At 45.1% G+C, this 17,825-nt stretch overlaps 1 protein-coding gene across 1 annotated transcript in view; it reads right to left on the bottom strand.

Moving 5' to 3' along the window:
- SQOR (sulfide quinone oxidoreductase) overlaps positions 1–15,777 on the bottom strand; it is a 62,534-nt gene extending 46,757 nt beyond the window's left edge. Inside the window, exon 1 of the mRNA XM_010378242.2 lies at positions 15,406–15,777. The gene's annotated coding sequence lies outside the window, so the exon portion shown is untranslated. The remainder of the gene's footprint in view (positions 1–15,405) is intronic.
- Between the last annotated feature and the right edge of the window lie 2,048 nt (positions 15,778–17,825).

Raw genomic sequence — 17,825 nt, 5'->3', positions numbered from 1 at the left:
AAAAAAGAAAGAAAGAAAGAAAGAAAAAGAAAAAAATCAATAAATAAAGTAAATTTAACTTTCATGTACCAAACGGCACATGCAATATATATTTTATAATCAAATAGTATTTTGCTTTTAAGTTAGATTAATATTCCTCTATTAATTCTAAATTGATTGCATCCCTCCTTCAAAGAATCGGAATGAATGCTTTGATACAACCGCAGTCTAACTGGAAAAGTAAAGTCCCTGTTGATTGAAAGATAAGACAGCTGACTGGGCATCCCCTACTTCCATCACTGGCTCCTGGTTCCACACCTGGTCTGGACAAGTCTTTGGGACTTCATACCTTTCCACTACAGCCCTTCCTGGACAAGCAATACAGACTGCCTGTGTCAAAAGTTTCCTAATCTTATGTCACATGACATGGTTTGTGAGCAGCCAGGGCACCTGGCAGAGTTCAAACAGAGCTGCTCGCTAAGTAAGAAGTACTCAGAGCATTCTTAATGAAAGATCCACCAAGCCAAGGATTGTCATCAACCCTTCAGCTATTTTTGCTTTTGAGGACACAGTGGGTCTCTGACTTACAATTGTCTCCTCTCAAGCCTAGGCCAGGCTGGGCCCACTCTGCTTTGGGTTTCAATAACCACAGGGTCAACCTTTAACAGATCGCTTTGCAGAACACTTCCAAAATCAAAGAGGAAAACAGACAACAAACAGGCTCCAGCTCTTGTCGCCTACCCTGTTCCTCCCGCCAGACCCGGGCCAAGCTTACTGTGAGCTGTCGGTCTGGATCTGTAGCTTCCAGTCTCAGGGCACCAGCGAGCACTGTGTACACAGCACGGATCAGGCTTACACCTGGTGCCCAGGTGGAGGAACTGCTGGAAAACTCCTCCTCCTCCTTAACTAAATCCTCCCACCTGGGCTTTCTGGGCATATTTAATTAATTAAGTCAGCCCTAATGCTATTATCAGTTATTTACACCTCTTAACCAAATATTTTCTTATTTCACATCCAGAAGACAGGATTTGGTAGGAAAATAACCTATTTTGGCCGGGTGTGGTGGCTCATGCCTGTAATCTCAGTACTTTGGGAGGCCAAGGCAGGCGGACCATGAGGTCAGGAGATCAAGACCATCCTGGCCAACATGGTGAAACCCTGTCTCTCCTAAAAATACGAAAATTAGCTGGATGTGGTGGCGCATGCCTGTTATCCCAGCTACTGGGAAAGCTGAAGCATGAGAATCGCTTGAATCCAGAAGGCGGAGGTTGCAGTGAGCCAAGATCGCACCACTGCACTCCAGTCTGGCAACAGCGCAAGATTCCGTCTCAAAAAAAAAAAACTATCATCGAAATAATAACTAACATTTCTTGTTTACCAGTTGTACTTGTGCTGTCTCAAAGACTCCTCATAACCTTATAAATAGAATTCCCATTTTACAGATGATAAAATTGAGGGTTTGAGTAGAGATAGAGAACTTGCCTAAGGTCACATGACTAAGCAACAGAACTTAATTCAAACTAATAATTCAGGAAAAATGCCTATTGGCTGAAATCATTTTATTTTGTTTTTGAGACAGTCTCACTCTGTTGCCCAGGCTGGAGTGCAGCAGCATGATCTCCACTCACTGCAGCCTCCACCTCCTGGGCTTAAGCGATTCTGGTGCCTCAAGTCTCTGGAGTAGCTGGGATTACAGGCACCCACAACCATGCCCAGCTAATTTTTCTACTTTTAGTCCAGCTAATTTTTCTACTTTTAGTAGAGACAGGATTTCGCCATGTTGGCCAGGCTAGTCTCAAACTCCTGGCCTCAAGAGATCCACCCGCCTCGGCCTCCCAAAGTGCTGCGATTGACGGGCCTGAGCCACCAGGCCTGGCCCAAGCTACTTTAAATTTGAGTGAAAATAAAATAATCCCAGCACTTTGGGAGGCCGAGGCGGGTGCATCGCTTGAGCTCAGGAGTTTGAGACCAGCCTGGGCAACAGGGCGAAACCCCATCTCTACTAAAAATACAAAAATTAGCCAGGCGTGGTGGTGTGCTTCTATAATCCTAGCTACTAGGGAGGCTGAGGCAGGAGAATCACTTGAATCCAGGAAGAGGAGGTTGCAGTGAGTGGAGATTGCCTCACTGCACTCCAGCCTGGGCCACAGACCAAGACTCTATCTCAAAAAAAAAAAGTTAAAGTAGCTTGGTTGAATGCCATGGAGTGAGGTGGGAGATAAGAGTGAATATATGTTTTGTTTTGTTTTTTTCTAACAGAGTTTCACTCTGTTGCCCAGGCTGGAGTGCAGTGGCATGATCTCGGCTCACTGTAACCTCCTCCTCCCAGATTGAAGCAATTCTCCTGTCTCAGCCTCCTGAGTAGCTGGGATTACAGGCGCGCACCACAACACCCAGCTAATTTTTATATTTTTAATAGAGACAGAGTTTCACCATGTTGGCCAGGCTGGTTCGAACTCCTGGCCTCAGGTGATTCATCTGCGTCAGCCTCCCTGTTATTAAATTTTAGCTTACTAAATAAACTGAAAAGAAGGAAATTAAGTTTTTTGGCAGAGAAGGGCAAGGTACAATAATAGTACTGATTTAATTTTTTAAGAGTCTTTATCTTTTAGAAATATACACTGAGATTCTTATAGCTGAAATGACTCAGAATGTGCTTGAAAATATTTTAGGAGGTGTAAGTGGGTAGGGGTGTCGACGAAACAAAATGGGCCATGAGTTGGCAATAATTTGAAATCAGTGGATGGATATATATGGGGAGTTCCTTGTGGCAGTCATTTTTGTACATGTTTGATGAAAGTTTACACAATAAAAACTTAAAATGAGTGAATGAATGGAAAATCAAAAAAACAGTATGTCAGAGTGAACACTGATTTTGCTCTTTAGTCACTGAAATGTTAAGGTTTGGACATATTTCAATAATAGCAAGATATTAGCAACACAAGTAATAGCAACACAACTTATAATCATACATCCTCCCGTGTGCATAGAGCTTTACAATTCAGAGGGCCCAAACCGGAGCCCATACTGGAAGTATTGATATCACTTTACAAATGGGGAAACTGAGGTTCCAAGAGGCGAGGTCACTCAAGGGTTTCACACACTGCGTCAGCAGCAGGGCCAGAGCTAGCATGAATTCTTTTTCTGATGAGGAACTTTTTCTGAATATCCTTTGCAGCAGCAATGCAGGCATTAGCAGGAGCTAGCAATTCAGAGAGGGAGCAATTCCCAGTCTGCACCTTCCAACTCCAGGGATGGCCCCTCTGCTGCAATGGGGCAGAACAGAAGAGTCCTGCATCCCTGGGTGGCCCCACATGCTGTCTCCTAGAGGGACAGGCTTCTAAGAAGGGGCAGATCTGGGTTTTATGGGCATTGAAGCCTATACAATTTGGGCCTTCAAATTTGGGGTTTCATAACCCAAAATTACAAATACAAAATTAGATACAATATCTAATATGTATTTTGAATAAGAAAGTAAATCACAACAAATACCTGGATCCTTGGTGAGTTAGGACCCTTTGTTCTGAGATCTCTTTTAGAAAATTTATCAGAAATACAAGCATAGCAATGCTTGTTAGTTACAACCTGGCTACCTCCTGGAACACGGGAAAACTCCCTGCGCCCACAGCCAATGAAGGGTCAAAACAAGATTTAACTAGAGGAGGTGAAAGGAACAAGGGAGGCAACCAAAGCAAACATCATCATTTCCCTATTACATGAAGGACATTCCTGGAAACTCACAAGATTATGGAAGCTAAGTCCCAGATCTGTAGTCAGCAAGCTGAAGACCCGGGAGAGCCTATGGTACAGTTTCAGTCTCAACACCAGCTCAAGACACAGGACAAGCCATGTTTCAGTTGAGTCTCAAGGCAGGAGAACATCCGATGTCCCAGCTCCAAGATACCCAGGCAGGGAGGGCTGACTGTCCCTCATTCATGGGAATGTGAGCCTTTTTGTTCTATTCAGGCTTTCAGCTCATTGCATAAGGCCAGCCCACATTGGGGAAGACAATCTGCTTTGCCCAATCTACCCATTCAAATGTTACTCTCATCCAGAAACACCCTCACAGGCACACCCAGAACACCGTTTCACCAAGTTTCTCGGTACCCCATAGCCTAGTCAAACCGGAACATAAAATTAACCATCATACCCTCTGACTTAAACTCTAAGAAGGTAGGTCTAAATCTGGAAATATCTCAAAAAGGAAATTGTTACTGTCACCTGATTAGCACAACTTCGGGCGCCAAGAAAATGCCAAACAGCCCATAAACGAGATTCTTAGCGTGATCTCATCTTAATCTGAAATACATGCAAGTAATGTGTCCAGTAATATTTACAGCACATATCAATGGCACTGCATTAGATACTCCATGAAACCAGGAAGGCAACTGACTGTTTCCCCTTGCTGTAAATATTCTGAGTCCTGCTGTATTAATTCTGTTTTTCATTGTCTGTGTTTTTTTTATGGTTTGACATTTGGGGGCCTTGCTAATCCCAGAGAGACTGCCCCTCCCACAACTAACTCATTCTGAGAGATGGTAAAAGACTTGCCTGACTTGCCTATGACCACACCTTTGATATGTAAACCAACCAATCCAGAGCCATATTCTGAACCAGCTCCTCTATCTGGCTTTTACACTCCAGGAGGCAATTTTCCTCTGCCCTGATTATTCCAGGGCCAGGCATCAGACAAATATGACCACAGGCAGCTGATGCACCCTGGAGCACTCTAAAATTATTCAAACTAGCCAATCTCAAACCTGGTCAGCCCTTTCCCCGCCTCCCAATACTGTCTTTCGCCTGTTCTTTCCCCTCACTTTTTCTGCCCCCTGACCTACGGCAGGTGCTTTCCCCTATGGCCCCATGTGGGGTGTTATGCCTCCTGTTTCTAGGGAACTGTGAGTAAGAGCTTCTTCCTTCATAGCAGTCACCTCCTGATCTGTTGGCCTCACCATACTTGATTAAAACAAATCCCAGGTACATTATAATACATCTAGATTAAAATGCATGTGCTAACTATTCAATCAGATAGAAGCTTTTACATGTTTAACAAATTTTTGCTCAGCTCCTTCTCCTCACATATCCACTAAACTGTCAGGTGGCATTTAAAATGCAATTTAAGCCAGGCACAGGGGCTCATGCAGGTAAAAATTCTAATAAAAATTCTCCTAATCCCAGCACTTTGGGAGGCCAAGGCAGGTCGATCACTTGAGGTCAGGAGTTCAAGACCAGCCTGGCCAACATGGTGAAACCCTGTCTCTAAAAAATACAAAAACTAGCCAGGCAAGATGGCGGGTGCCTGTAACCCCAGCTACTCAGGAGGCTGAGTCAGGAGACACACCTGAACCCGGGAGGCAGAGCTTGCAGTGAGCCAAGATCCCGCCACTGCACTCCAGCCTGGCCAACACAGCAAGACTCCATCTTAAAAAGGAAAAAAAAAAAAGATGCCGTCTCTAAAATGCAATTTAATTACATATTACCGAAGAATATTACAATTATGTGGGTGATTGAGCTAAATTTTTGCAACTAAATAACATAGTTACAGTTTGAGTTTTTAATGCAGTAACCGCTCTAGAAGCAGCAGCACGTGGCCTTCCTCTCCTTTGTCATATACTATCCTCCATTCTATTGAAACTTAAGATACCTTCTCTACCAAGAAAAATCATCACATCTGTTTTGTCCATTTAACCTTGATAAAGGAGGGCATCCACCAGAAGTGCTCAGAAAGGAAGGTAAGAAACAAGTTTTCTGCAGCATATAAGTCTGTGCAAATTCAGGTTTATACCTACACTGAATTTGTCTCAATCGCACAGTGGCTAAATTTGCAGAAGTGAAAATCAGGAAACATAATCTAAGCTAAATTTTTCTTAGGAGAATTTTTACCTGCACAAATGATACAGGATTAAATTACTTACGTTTAGCTATGCTAAATATGTAAGTACATCTTTACGAAACAGACTTACATGAAATCTGCATGGTCACAATTCTGCTGCTATTTAAGAATGTTTCTAGGCCGGGTACGGTGGCTCACGCCTGTAATCCCAACACTTTGGGAGGCTGAGGCAAGTGGATCATGAGGTCAGGAGATTGAGACCATCCTGGCTAACACGGTGAAACTCTGTCTCTACTCAAAATACAAAAAATTAGCCGGGCGTGGTGGCACGCACTTGTAGTCCCAGCTACTTGGGAGGCTGAGGCAGAAGAATTGCCTGAACCTGGGAGGCAGAAGTTGCAGTGAGCCAAGATCCCACCACAGCACTCCAGCCTGGGCGACAGAGAGAGACTCTGTCTCAAAAAAAAAAAAAAAAAAAAAAAAAAAAGAATGTTTCCACAAGTATTCACTGAGTGCCTACTATATATAAGGATGCATGCTGAGAGACAGCAATTTCTCCAGGCCTGGCCCCCTCCCACTCTTTTAGCTAGAGCTTTGAGGCTTTACATGGGAAAACAAAGTTCTGGAAAGTGATCGCACAAAGGAACGGCTTTGAGTAGGAGAAACTTCCGGTGTTGGAACAAATTAACCCTGCTGTTGGAGGAGAAACAAAACCAGTTTGACACGGGCTGATTTTCACAAACAGTTAGGAGACTATTGGAGTGGTCCAGGTAAGAGCATTAGAAATGCAAATAAAGATTCAGATAAGATAGAGGCTGAGAAGAGAGAAAAATTTCAGGAGATGTGGGAAAGGTTTCTGGAAGAAAAAAAAAAAAGCCAAAATTGACATCTAGGCAGCTGAAGAAAAAGGAATTATATGAGCAGAAAAAGGGAAGTTAGAGCAGGGACCTGTTTGGGCTACTTTTGGACAGTTGGGTTCAAGATTTTGAAAGTAGAATCACTTGCAATGAGAATCTCCTAACTGTGGATGTAAAGGAGGGCAGTCTAGCGCACTGGGAAGAGGGAGAAAGAAAATTGGATAGGCATGTGTTACTAAAGTTTAGGTCTGAGAGCTTAATCCCAGACAATGGCAATTTGATCTAGGGGGTCACAAAGCAGCAACCTGCAAGCCAAGTGCAGGCCGGAGCCGTGTTTTGCTTGGCTCACAGTGCTTTTCTTGAATTTTGAATTCAGCATCAACATTAAAAAATTCGGAGATGTCGCCAAAAATATTCCAGATTCTTGGCCTCTAACACTAAGCCCACATTCTCACATGGAAACTCTTGGCTGGAGCTGAGCAGTCATTGGTCTTCTCCACCCTGCACAAGGTTTCAGTTCACTCCAGCCCCACTCAGCCTATGTTGTTCATTTGTTACCTGCTCAGCCCTGGTGTGCATTTCAGCCTGTGGTTACCACTAATGGCAGTGAGAGCCCTTGGAAGGTCTTAATAAAGCTGGGTTTAGAAAGACTTAGAAAGAGTCCCCAGGAGAAGTTGAGAGGATGAATTGGAGCAATTCAGTTGAGTTCAGCATTTTTGAGTGTTTACTAGATGCCAGGCATTGTGCTAGGCACTGCAGAGTCAATGATGGGTAAGAAGAGTCTGTCTGTTATAACAGGAAAGACCAGGAATATGAAGATCCATTAAGTGGCTGTTTCAGAAATTCAGGCACCAGTGAGGGCGGAGTCTGGGCAATGGGAACAGAGATGAAGGGTGTGAATGTGAGACACACACTGACATTTTTGCGACAATCAGCTATAGGGGATAAAGAAGAAGGAAGAATGTGAACTATGACAGTATATCCACTTGTTCAGGTGAATATAATGAAGACAGGATGTAAGTAGCCATACTAGAATTACTCAAAGTGGAGTAAAGTTCCAAGGCACTGTGAGAGAGAAGAAAAGCACACCCCTTGAAAACTGAATGAGTGCTGTTCCGAGAAAGGATAGCAGCTGTGCTCTTCCTCTTGGCACACCTCCTCCTGAGTAATGGCAGTGCTATTCTTGCCTGTGTGTTCAGGAATTGTATTAGTATATTGTTAACAAATAAAGAAAATGGAGCAATCTTCACTTAGCCCTGCAGGGCCTTGTTGAAACTCTCCCTCTGGAGCTGTTATAAATCCAAACATTTGTTTAAATATTAAGCTGTGAAGCAAGTACACCAGTAGTGGGCCAGGACTGAGTCATCAGGGAAACAGGAACACTCTATATAGCACTCCGATGATTCAAGAACTGGAGCCGCGCTGGGGTTCTTTAGTTCCCTCACTCTTCAGGGGCAAAACTGTAGGAATTTTCTTTACAGAGTTACTGATTAAGAGTTGCTAATGAGGACTTTACAATGAAACAGTGGCTCCCTTTGCTCCTGAGAAATGTCCTACAAATTTCCCTGGCCTGTGCTTATTTTACAATCAGAGAATGCATTGTAACAAGAGAACTGACAATTTCGCCAAACCAATACAATTGCTAAGCAGAAAACAAGAATTATATTTACACAAGCAAAATGCTTACATTCAGATTCCAGGAAAGAAAACATGTGTCAGTCAATTGGATTATTTCAACTGAAAGTTAAGAGTTTTGACTGAATTATATAGAAAAAAAAAAGAACACCTTGTTTTTCTGCTTGCTGTAGCCAGTGGGAGCCTGACTTCTCACGTTCTAGTACATAAATAAGCACAACTTAGCTCCCCTTCAACCCCACCACTCATAGTTGGCCTCTGGTCAGGTAATTTTCAGGTTTCCTTTCCTAGTCTGTATATGCCTGTGAGTGCCCATCTGCAGACTGTAGGACACGACTCACTGGAAAAAGAAGTCTGATGTGGAATCAATGTACTCCCAGTCATACAACAGGGATCAACTTGTTTTCCTGAGTTTGTTAAATGACCACATTTAAATTATTCATCAGCCTCAGGAGCATTGGGATTTCCACTCAGAATCTGACATGCAAAAAGTTCACTGTAAACCGGACTGGCCATTTCATTCAGGCATATCATTCCTTGGAACCCAGTGTGTGAGGTCTTACCATAATGAGAAAACACTCTTTAATTACAAGGTATACATCTGCTATTTGAACACAGTTGGAGAGACTCTAAACTCAATCCTTTAATAGTTGGGATAGAATGAGGTGTAGACAGCTCACGTGTCTCCTGTGTCCAGCTAGATGACACTGACCCATTCCCGGTGAAGCTTTGTCTGAGGGTATATCAAAACTCAAAAGACCCAGGACCACAGCCCAGGGAGTGCTAGGTACAGCTCACCCTGACCCATTTTGGACCATGTTTTCTTCATCAGTGGAATAAAGGAGCAGGCTGGGTGGCATCAAACTTTGCTATCCTCTAAAAATTTGCTATCCTCTAAATGAAAAAAGGAAAATAGAAGTTCACAAGCAGGCTTTCAAATGGGGACACTTTGTTCTAATAACTCCTTAGATTGACCCGAGATGTGAATTTTTGTGGCAAAGAATAACAAGGCCTTAATAAGCAGGCCTGGAACATAATTAGAAGGGAAACCATTCCTCCCAATCTCTCCCCCCAAGACCCCAAATCATTTGTGGAAGTCTTGATATGTGACAGGTATTGTGCTATGCACTTATCATAATCACTCACAAAAACCAGAGAGCTGGGAATTACCATTCCCATTTTATAAGTGAGGAAATGAAGATTGGGAGACCATGAGATAGTCATTTAGCCATTTTGAGTCCATTTCCCTGAGTATAAAATAAGTGGAGGTGTCTAGTTGCCATTAAAGACCTTTCTTATTTGATGATTCAAAACAAGCTTGGATTTTATCACCTAGACCTTGAAAGGCTCATGACTTTCCTCCAAACTCAGATGCCCCTCATCCATCTCAAGCATCATTTATGTGCTCACAGAAACACGAAACCACATTTACTAGACCAGCACTGTCTTGAAGAGCTCTCACAATCTATACTCTAAACACGGTGGTTGTTAAAACACATCATTTTCCCATAAAGACATCATGGGCTACCTTAGAACAAATAGCCAAAGATATAAAAAAGTTATCATAGAGTGAAATCACCACAATCCCCACTTCCAGAAGCAGCCCTCCCTCCCAGAAGTCAGAAATTGGTCCCAGAATAAAGACAAGCCATTTTCTCTCCATTCGCTTAGCTAGGGTCAGAGCTGCTGGTTCCCCACTAGGCAGAATGAAAATTCCCTGAGGACTGGGCTAGAGCCAAAACATGGAGATTCATTATGATCAGAAGGGAGTCACCCCATGGTATTCAAGGATGATCATCAACATCATCATCCATCACCCACCATGCATTTATAAAGTACTTACTATGTACATGGCACAACAGCTAACCTGCGTCACTTACTGAAGAGGCCAAGTTTCTCTTTTCCTAACAATCAAAATCATGAAGGTGAATATGACTTTAACAACCTCAGGCAGAGCCTAGGGGCCACACAGGGTGTCTGTAGAAGGAAAGTACATGGGAGACTCTTCTGTGTAGGTGGGGTAAGGGACCCTAAGAGCAAGTGATGGACATGTCGGGATCATGACTTAAGAGATGTGCCTAGTTGTAGCCATTTTTTTAAACCAATTGTCCATTTGGTAGAACCAGTTGTATTAATTTGCTAGGGCTGCCATTACAAAACACTATAGACTAGATGAAGTCTAGAACAGAAATTTATTTTCTCAAAGTTCTGGAGATTGAAAGTCCGAGACCTCGGTGCTGATGAGACTGGTTTCTCCTGGGACCTCTCTCCCTGGTCTGCAGAGGGCCACCTTCTCACTGTGCCTTTGCGTGGCCTTTTCTCTATGCACATGTGCTCCTGACGAGTCTTCTTCTTATAAGGATACTATTCATATTTAATTAGGACCCCACTCTAATGATCTAAATTTAATTATTCTTTAATTTTTTTTTTTTTTTTTTTGAGACAGAGTCTTGCTCTGTTGCCCAGGCTAGAATGCAGTGGTGTGATGATCTTGGCTCAATGCAACCTCCTCCTCTCGGGTTCAAGCGATTCTCATGCCTCAACCGCCTGAGTAGTTGGAATTACAGATGCACACTACCCCCTCACCAGCTAAATTTTTGAATTTTTAGTAGAGGCAGGGTTCCCCTATGTTGACTAGGCTGGCCTCAAACTCCCAGCCTCAAGTGATCTGCTCACCTCGGCCTCCCAAAGTGCTGGGATTACAGACATGAGCCACCATGCCTGGCTAATTATTCTTTTATTGAGACAAGGTCTTGCTATGTTGCCCAGGCTAGCCTCAAACTTCTGAGCTCAAGCAGTTCTCCCACCTTAGCCTCCCAAGTAGCTGGGGCTACAGGTGCTCACCACCACTTCTGACTAAGGCACTATCTCCTAATATAGTCACATTCTACGATACTGGGGGTTAGGGTTTCAATATATGAATTTGGTGAGTCCATAACACCAGTATTTGCCCTTCCCAAAGTTATAGACATAGATAGTCCCAGTGTGTTCTAAATTTCCAGGGGTTTTTTTGTGGCTCTTTGTTTTTTCCACAAAGTTCTTTACCTCCTGTCCCAATTTAGCACTTTCTCAATGTAAATCACAGGGATGATTGGCTAGATCTACTTTTCTTTATTATTATTACCATCCACATCTGGGGATTACAAAGATTTTTAAGGTTGGGATTAAGAAGCTACTGGTTGCCGGGCGCGGTGGCTCAAGCCTGTAATCCCAGCACTTTGGGAGGCTGAGACGGGCGGATCACGAGGTCAGGAGATCAAGACCATCCTGGCTAACATGGTGAAACCCCATCTCTACTAAAAAATACAAAAAAACTAGCCGGGCGAGGTGGCGGGCGCCTGTAGTCCCAGCTACTCCGGAGGCTGAGGCAGGAGAATGGCGTGAACCCGGGAGGCGGAGCTTGCAGTGAGCTGAGATCCGGCCACTGCACTCCAGCCTGGGCGACAGAGCGAGACTCCGTCTAAAAAAAAAAAAAAAAAAGATCCGGCCACTGCACTCCAGCCTGGGCGACAGAGCGAGACTCCGTCTAAAAAAAAAAAAAAAAAAAAAAGAAGAAGCTACTGGTTGCCCGGCGCAGTGGCTCACGCCTGTAATCCCAGCACTTTGGGAGGCTGAGGTGGGTGCATCACGAGGTCAGGAGTTCGAGACCAGCCTGGCCAACATGGTGAAACCCCGTCTCTACTAAAAATACAAAAATTAGCCAAGCGTGGTGGTCCCAGCTACTCAGGAGGCTGAGGTAGGGGAATCACTTGAACCCAGGAGGTGGAGGTTGTAGTGAGCTGAGCTCATGCCACTGCACTCCAGCCTGGGTGACAGAGTGAAACTCCATCTCAAAAAAAAAAAAAAAACAAAGAAGCAACTGGTTGGCTTCAAGCCAGGTCTGGGCAGCTTTTCATAAACTACCCAAACTGCTCCTATTTACCAAGTCTTCAGAGTCAAAGAGGAGTTATATAGTAGATAGTGGAGCAAGGAAAGGTGAAAGGAGAAGAAAAAAGTACATCTATGCCCAGAAATGCCTTGTCATGGATCTGTCTCCATTCTTTATAAGACATTTCCTGTGTTACAACACATCGGATTAACAAAGCTAGACACAGGCAACATGGGGCAGAAACGGTTCTGCAAAGGAATCCAGTTTCGTTTCAACATTCGATTTCATTTTCACTGGCAGAACACCAGCCACGCAGACACGCACACACAGACCCTGGGCCCTGACTGACATTTCAAGCACCCCCGTTCCAGATGTGTTTATGTATTTGTCCAGCCAGAAAAAAAAAAAAAAAAAAAGGCCCAAATTTAAACAAAGTCATTTCCCAAACCACGAGCTAGCTCCTTAATGAATTTGGTTTTTTGGACTTAGTCACAAGCAACCTTTTCCAACCCAACTATTCATTCAATAAATATTGAGTACCTCCCCAGGCTTGGGGATATAAGGCCATAAGCTTGGGAAGGAATACAGATAAGTTCTGATAAATGGTACCTACTTCAGCCCTCTATACCAAGTGCAGTGCTGGGTGCCTTAAATTCTTGGGAAGGTGTTAGTATCTCCACGGTACAGTGAAGAAGCCGAAGCTCAAAGAAATTCAAAAGCCAAGGTTAGGCTGGGCGTGGTGGTTGCTTTGGGAAGCAGTGAAGGGCAGATCGCTTGAGGTCAGCAATTCAAGACCAGCCTCCCCAACATGGTGAAACCCTGTCTCTACCAAAAAATACAAAAATTAGCCAGGTGTGGTGGTGGGTAGCTAGTGTAATCCCAGCTACTAGGGATACTGAGGCAGGCGAATCACTGGAACCCGCGAGGAGGCTGCAGTGAGAGGAGATTGCCTCACTGCACTCCAGCTTAGGCGTCAGAGCAAAACTATCTCTCAAAAAAAAAAAAAAAAAAGCAAACGTTACAATGGACCTTGCAAATATCAATGGAAGTGTCAAGCCCGGAAGCCAAGTCATCTGGTCAGAGCCCTTTCTACTATCAGAGGATCTTAACCTGGACCCAAGAACGTAGATGGGAAATTTTTTTACATCTTTATTTTTACTGATATTTAATATGTACATCCTTTATTTCTCTAGTATCTAACTGAAATTTAACATTTACTTCAATTATGTATGTAGCCAACAAACTACAGCAGTATTGGCAGTACTAAGACTTTGTCACCAGTAGAAATCACAGATATTGGCCAGGCACAGTGGCTCATGCCAGTAATCCCAGCACTTTGGGAGGCCAAGGCAGGCATATCACGAGATCAAGAGATTGAGAGACCATCCTGGCCAATATGGTGAAACCCCGTCTCTACTAAAAATACAAAAATTAGCTGGGCGTGGTGGCACGCGCCTGTAGTCCCATCTATTCGGGAGGCTGAGGCAGCAGAATCGCTTGAACCCGGGAGGCGGAGGTTGTGGGGGGCCAAGACTGCGCCACTGCACTCCAGCCTGGTTACAGAGCAAGACTCCGTCTCAAATAAATAAATAAATAAATAAATAAATAAATAAATAAATAAGATATTTTCTTATATTACAAGTGTTACCTATATCTTGAAATGTTGTTTATGTTCTTTACTACTTCAAAATTATGGTAACTATTTAATCCACTGCTAGATCTTGTTATTTAATAACCTTGCTATTAAATAATGCATTCGTTTTTTAAAGACATATATATTACTATAGCATAAATTCCTTTAACTTTTTTTGTTTGTTTGTTTGTTTGTTTTGATACGGAGTCTCGCTCTGTCGCCCGGGCTGGAGTGCAGTGGCCGGATCTCAGCTCACTGCAAGCTCCGCTTCCCGGGCTCACGCCATTCTCCTGCCTCAGCCTCCCGAGTAGCTGGGACTACAGGCGCCCGCCACCTCGCCTGGCTAGTTTTTTGCATTTTTTAGTATAGACGGGGTTTCACCGTGTTAGCCAGGATGGTCTCGATCTCCTGACCTCGTGATCCGCCCGTCTCGGCCTCCCAAAGTGCTGGGATTACAGGCTTGAGCCACCGCGCCCGGCCGCATCCTTTAACGTTTTGACAAGTGTTTTGCAATTGGTTTCCTTTATAATACTCCTCCTTTTGTTTTATATCTTTAAAAAAGCATTATTCTGGTCTGGGGCAGTGGCTCACTCGTGTAATCCCAGCACTTTGGGAGGCCAAAGTGTGCGGATCACTTGAGACCAGGAGTTCGAGACCAGCTGGACAACATGGTGAAACCCGCCTCTACTAAAAATATCAAAATTAGCCAGGTTTGCTGGCCTGCGCCTGTAGTCCCAGCTACTCGGGAGGCTGAGGCAGGAGAATCTCTTGAACCAGGGAGATGGAGGTTGCAGTGAGCCGAGATCGTGCCACTGCACTCCAGCCTGGGCGACAGCGCAAGACTCTGTCTCAAAAATAAAAGTATTATTCTGAGAGTCTTTAACCTTCCCAGAAATGCCAAAGGGGTACACAGCACAAAAATGGACCAGAGCCCTGCATTATACCAATGGGCAGCCCAGGCAAAGCCAGGGGCTCTGCACAGTGTCTTAGAGCAAAAAGTCAGGTTAGAATTATGATAAATAAAAGAGACAGATGAAGAGGAAAGGAAATGAGCCCAGATTCCACCAGAAGACCCTTTCTCCCTTTCCACCAATTCCTGTTCAGCAGGTGCCCTAAATCCTCTCCCCTTCAGGTTTCAGCTGCACCCGACCCCTCGAGCGCCCCTCTGTCCCACGCGCAGTGTCGGTGGATGACTGTGTCAGTCTCTGGTCCCCGGACGCCGAGCACCCACTCCCGCTCAGGGACGGTGCCGAGTGACAATCAACAGGTGGAAGGCGCCAGAAACGTCCACACACCAAGACCACGGACACTTCGGTTTTTAAGAACCCCTCTCGGCTTGGGCTCTCCGCGGCCCTGAGGCTCTGACACTCCACTCCGAGAAGGAAGCGAGTCCCAAGACCCGGGTTCCAGACAAGGGCAGCAAGAGCTGCGGGTGTCCGGAGTTGAGGAAGCAAAGTTTGGGGCGCGGCGCACCGGGTCTGCTGAGTCCCAGCTGCGGAAATCGAGTTAAGCCAACAAACAGCCTCAGTGGTGGGCGCTGTCCCTGCCCAGTCTCCCTCCGCTGGCCCAGGGCCAGAGATCGGCCACGGATGCCTCTTACCCTGGCGTGAGCGGAGCCTTCGGTCACTGCTTGGTGCAGCAAAAATCGCCGCTCCCTTCTGGGTCTCAAGGCCTGTACTGGGGCCCCGCCCGCTCGCCCGCCCTCCAGGCGGAGGCTGGAGGCGGGGAAAGCGAGGCTCCCCCCAGGAAAGGTCCCGAAAGGTCCTGCCGTGCCCCGCCCGGGGCGGCAGCCCAGGCACCATGGTCAGTGCACACACAAGGGCTTTGAGCGCTCACCAGGCACAGAACCAGGAACAAGCGTCCATCCGGCCTGGGGCGCTGCTGGCTGGGCAGACTCGCCCCTTGCGCGCCCTGAAGGGCGGCCCTGCAGGCTCGGGCGCACAGGCGGAGGACACCGAGGCCACCTGACGCTTCCGCCCCCTAGGTGCCAACAGCGTTTTGTAATCAGGGCAGGCAAAAGCGCAGGCGGGGCGCTGTGCGGAGAGGCCCTGGCTGTTCCCACTGGGTCCTCCTATGTGCCCTGGGCTTCTCACCAGGTTCCCACAGCTGCCCAGAAACACAGGTATTCCCGCGCTCATTTCACAGGGAAGGTGACCGAGGTTCAGCTTTGGTGTGCGCTGGAGCCCTTCCCTCAAAACGCGCAGGCAGGGGCAAGCTGGCTTCCAGCCACTGGCCTCCACAGTGTCCCGTCCCATATTCATGACTGGACATTTTCAGTTGGTGGCTCTTTCCAGGTGGACGTAAAGTGTCAGTGAGTGATTCTCCCCGATACCAGATTCAGTAACCCTTTTTACAATAAATATAGGGTGTCCCAAAAGTCTCATATCCTAAGAAGTGCAAGTGGTAGAAGCTTTCAAAAAAACAACCCTTGAAAGTTTGAGTTTCTTTTACGCTTACTTGGTTTTATGAATTTTGAATATATATATATATATATATATATATATATATATATATTTTTTTTTTTTTTAAACACAGTCTCACTGTGTCGCCCAGGCTGGAGTGCAGTGAGTAGAGCAATCTCGGCTCACTGCAACCTCTACCTCATGGGTTCAACCAACTCTCGTGCCTCAGCCTCCCGAGTAGCTGGTACTACAGGTGTGCGCCACTATGCCTGGCTAATTTTTGTATGTTTCAGTTGAGATGAGATTTCACCATGTTGGCCGAGCTGGTCTCAAACTCCTGGCCTCAAGCGATCTGCCCTCCTGGGCCTCCCAAAGTGCTGGGATTACAGGCGTGAACCACCATGCCCGGCTTGAATTATTTTTAAAAATATTTTCAACTGATACTTTCTATCTTTAATCGAAGGAACTGACTGTATCTAGGCAAAATCATCATGAACAATATAATACAAACGCAGACTGTAGACTTTTATTGGTAAATCAATTCCATCTGCAGCATTGCTTCTGTGACATGATTTTCTTTTCTTTTCTTTTTTCTTTTTTTTTTTTTTTTTTTTTTTTTTTTTGAGATGAAGGCTCACTCCCTTGTTCAGGCTGGAGTGCAGTGGCATGATCTCAGCTCACTGCAACCTCCGCCTCCCAGATTCAAGTGATTCTCCTGTTTCAGCCTCCTGAGTAGCTGGGACTACAGGCATCCACCACTACCCATGGCTAATTTTTGTATTTTTAGTAGAGACAGGGTTTCATCATTTTGGCCAGGCTGGTCTTGAACTCCTGACCAAGTGATCCACCCACCTTGGTCTCCTAAAGTGCTGGGATCACAGGTGTGAGCCATCACACCCAGCCAACATGATTTTTTGAAATGGCAAATAACTCTGGTAAAGAAGCTCTGAACAAAACAAAGTATACAACTCTTTTCTTCCTTTATTCCAATGGAACCATTCCTGGAAATTTTAGTATATTAAAGCCATGCAAAATGCTTAATGTTTATAATTATCTGAACTAGAACCTAAATAACTTTACCAAAAAAAAATGGTTTTAGGATACTTGAATGTTGGCACAAGGCACAGGACACCAGAAATTGTGCAGGACTCTGGACAGTTAATTGGGTTTTTGTTTTTTTTGTTTTTGTTTTAATTGAGACAGAGTCTTACTCTGCTACCCAGGTTTGAGTGCAATGGTGCAATAACAGCTTACTGCAGCCTTGACCTCTGGAGCTCAAACAGTCCCCCCACCTCAGCCTCCCAAGTGACTGAGACCACAGGCATGTGCCACCATGCCCGACTAATTTTTTTCTAAATTTATTTATTTTTTGTAGAGATGGGGGTCTCACTATATTGCCCAGGCTGGTCTTGAACTCCTGGGCTCAAGCCATCCTCCTGCCTCAGCCTCTCAAGATGCTGGGATTAGAGGAGTGGGGCACCATGTCCGGCCAGGACAGTTCATTGTTATATGGCACTGTTCACATAGCACAGGAGGTTGGCTTCCTTGGTTCCCGCTCTCTAAATGCCAATAGACTCTGTCCCAAATTTATGACAAATAAAAAGTCCCCTCCCATATT

Source organism: Rhinopithecus roxellana, chromosome 5 (assembly GCF_007565055.1).
Source record: "Rhinopithecus roxellana isolate Shanxi Qingling chromosome 5, ASM756505v1, whole genome shotgun sequence".
NCBI lineage: Eukaryota > Metazoa > Chordata > Mammalia > Primates > Cercopithecidae > Rhinopithecus > Rhinopithecus roxellana.
The sequence above is the reverse complement of the archived record's forward strand: the minus strand, read 5'-3'. Positions and strand labels throughout refer to the sequence as shown.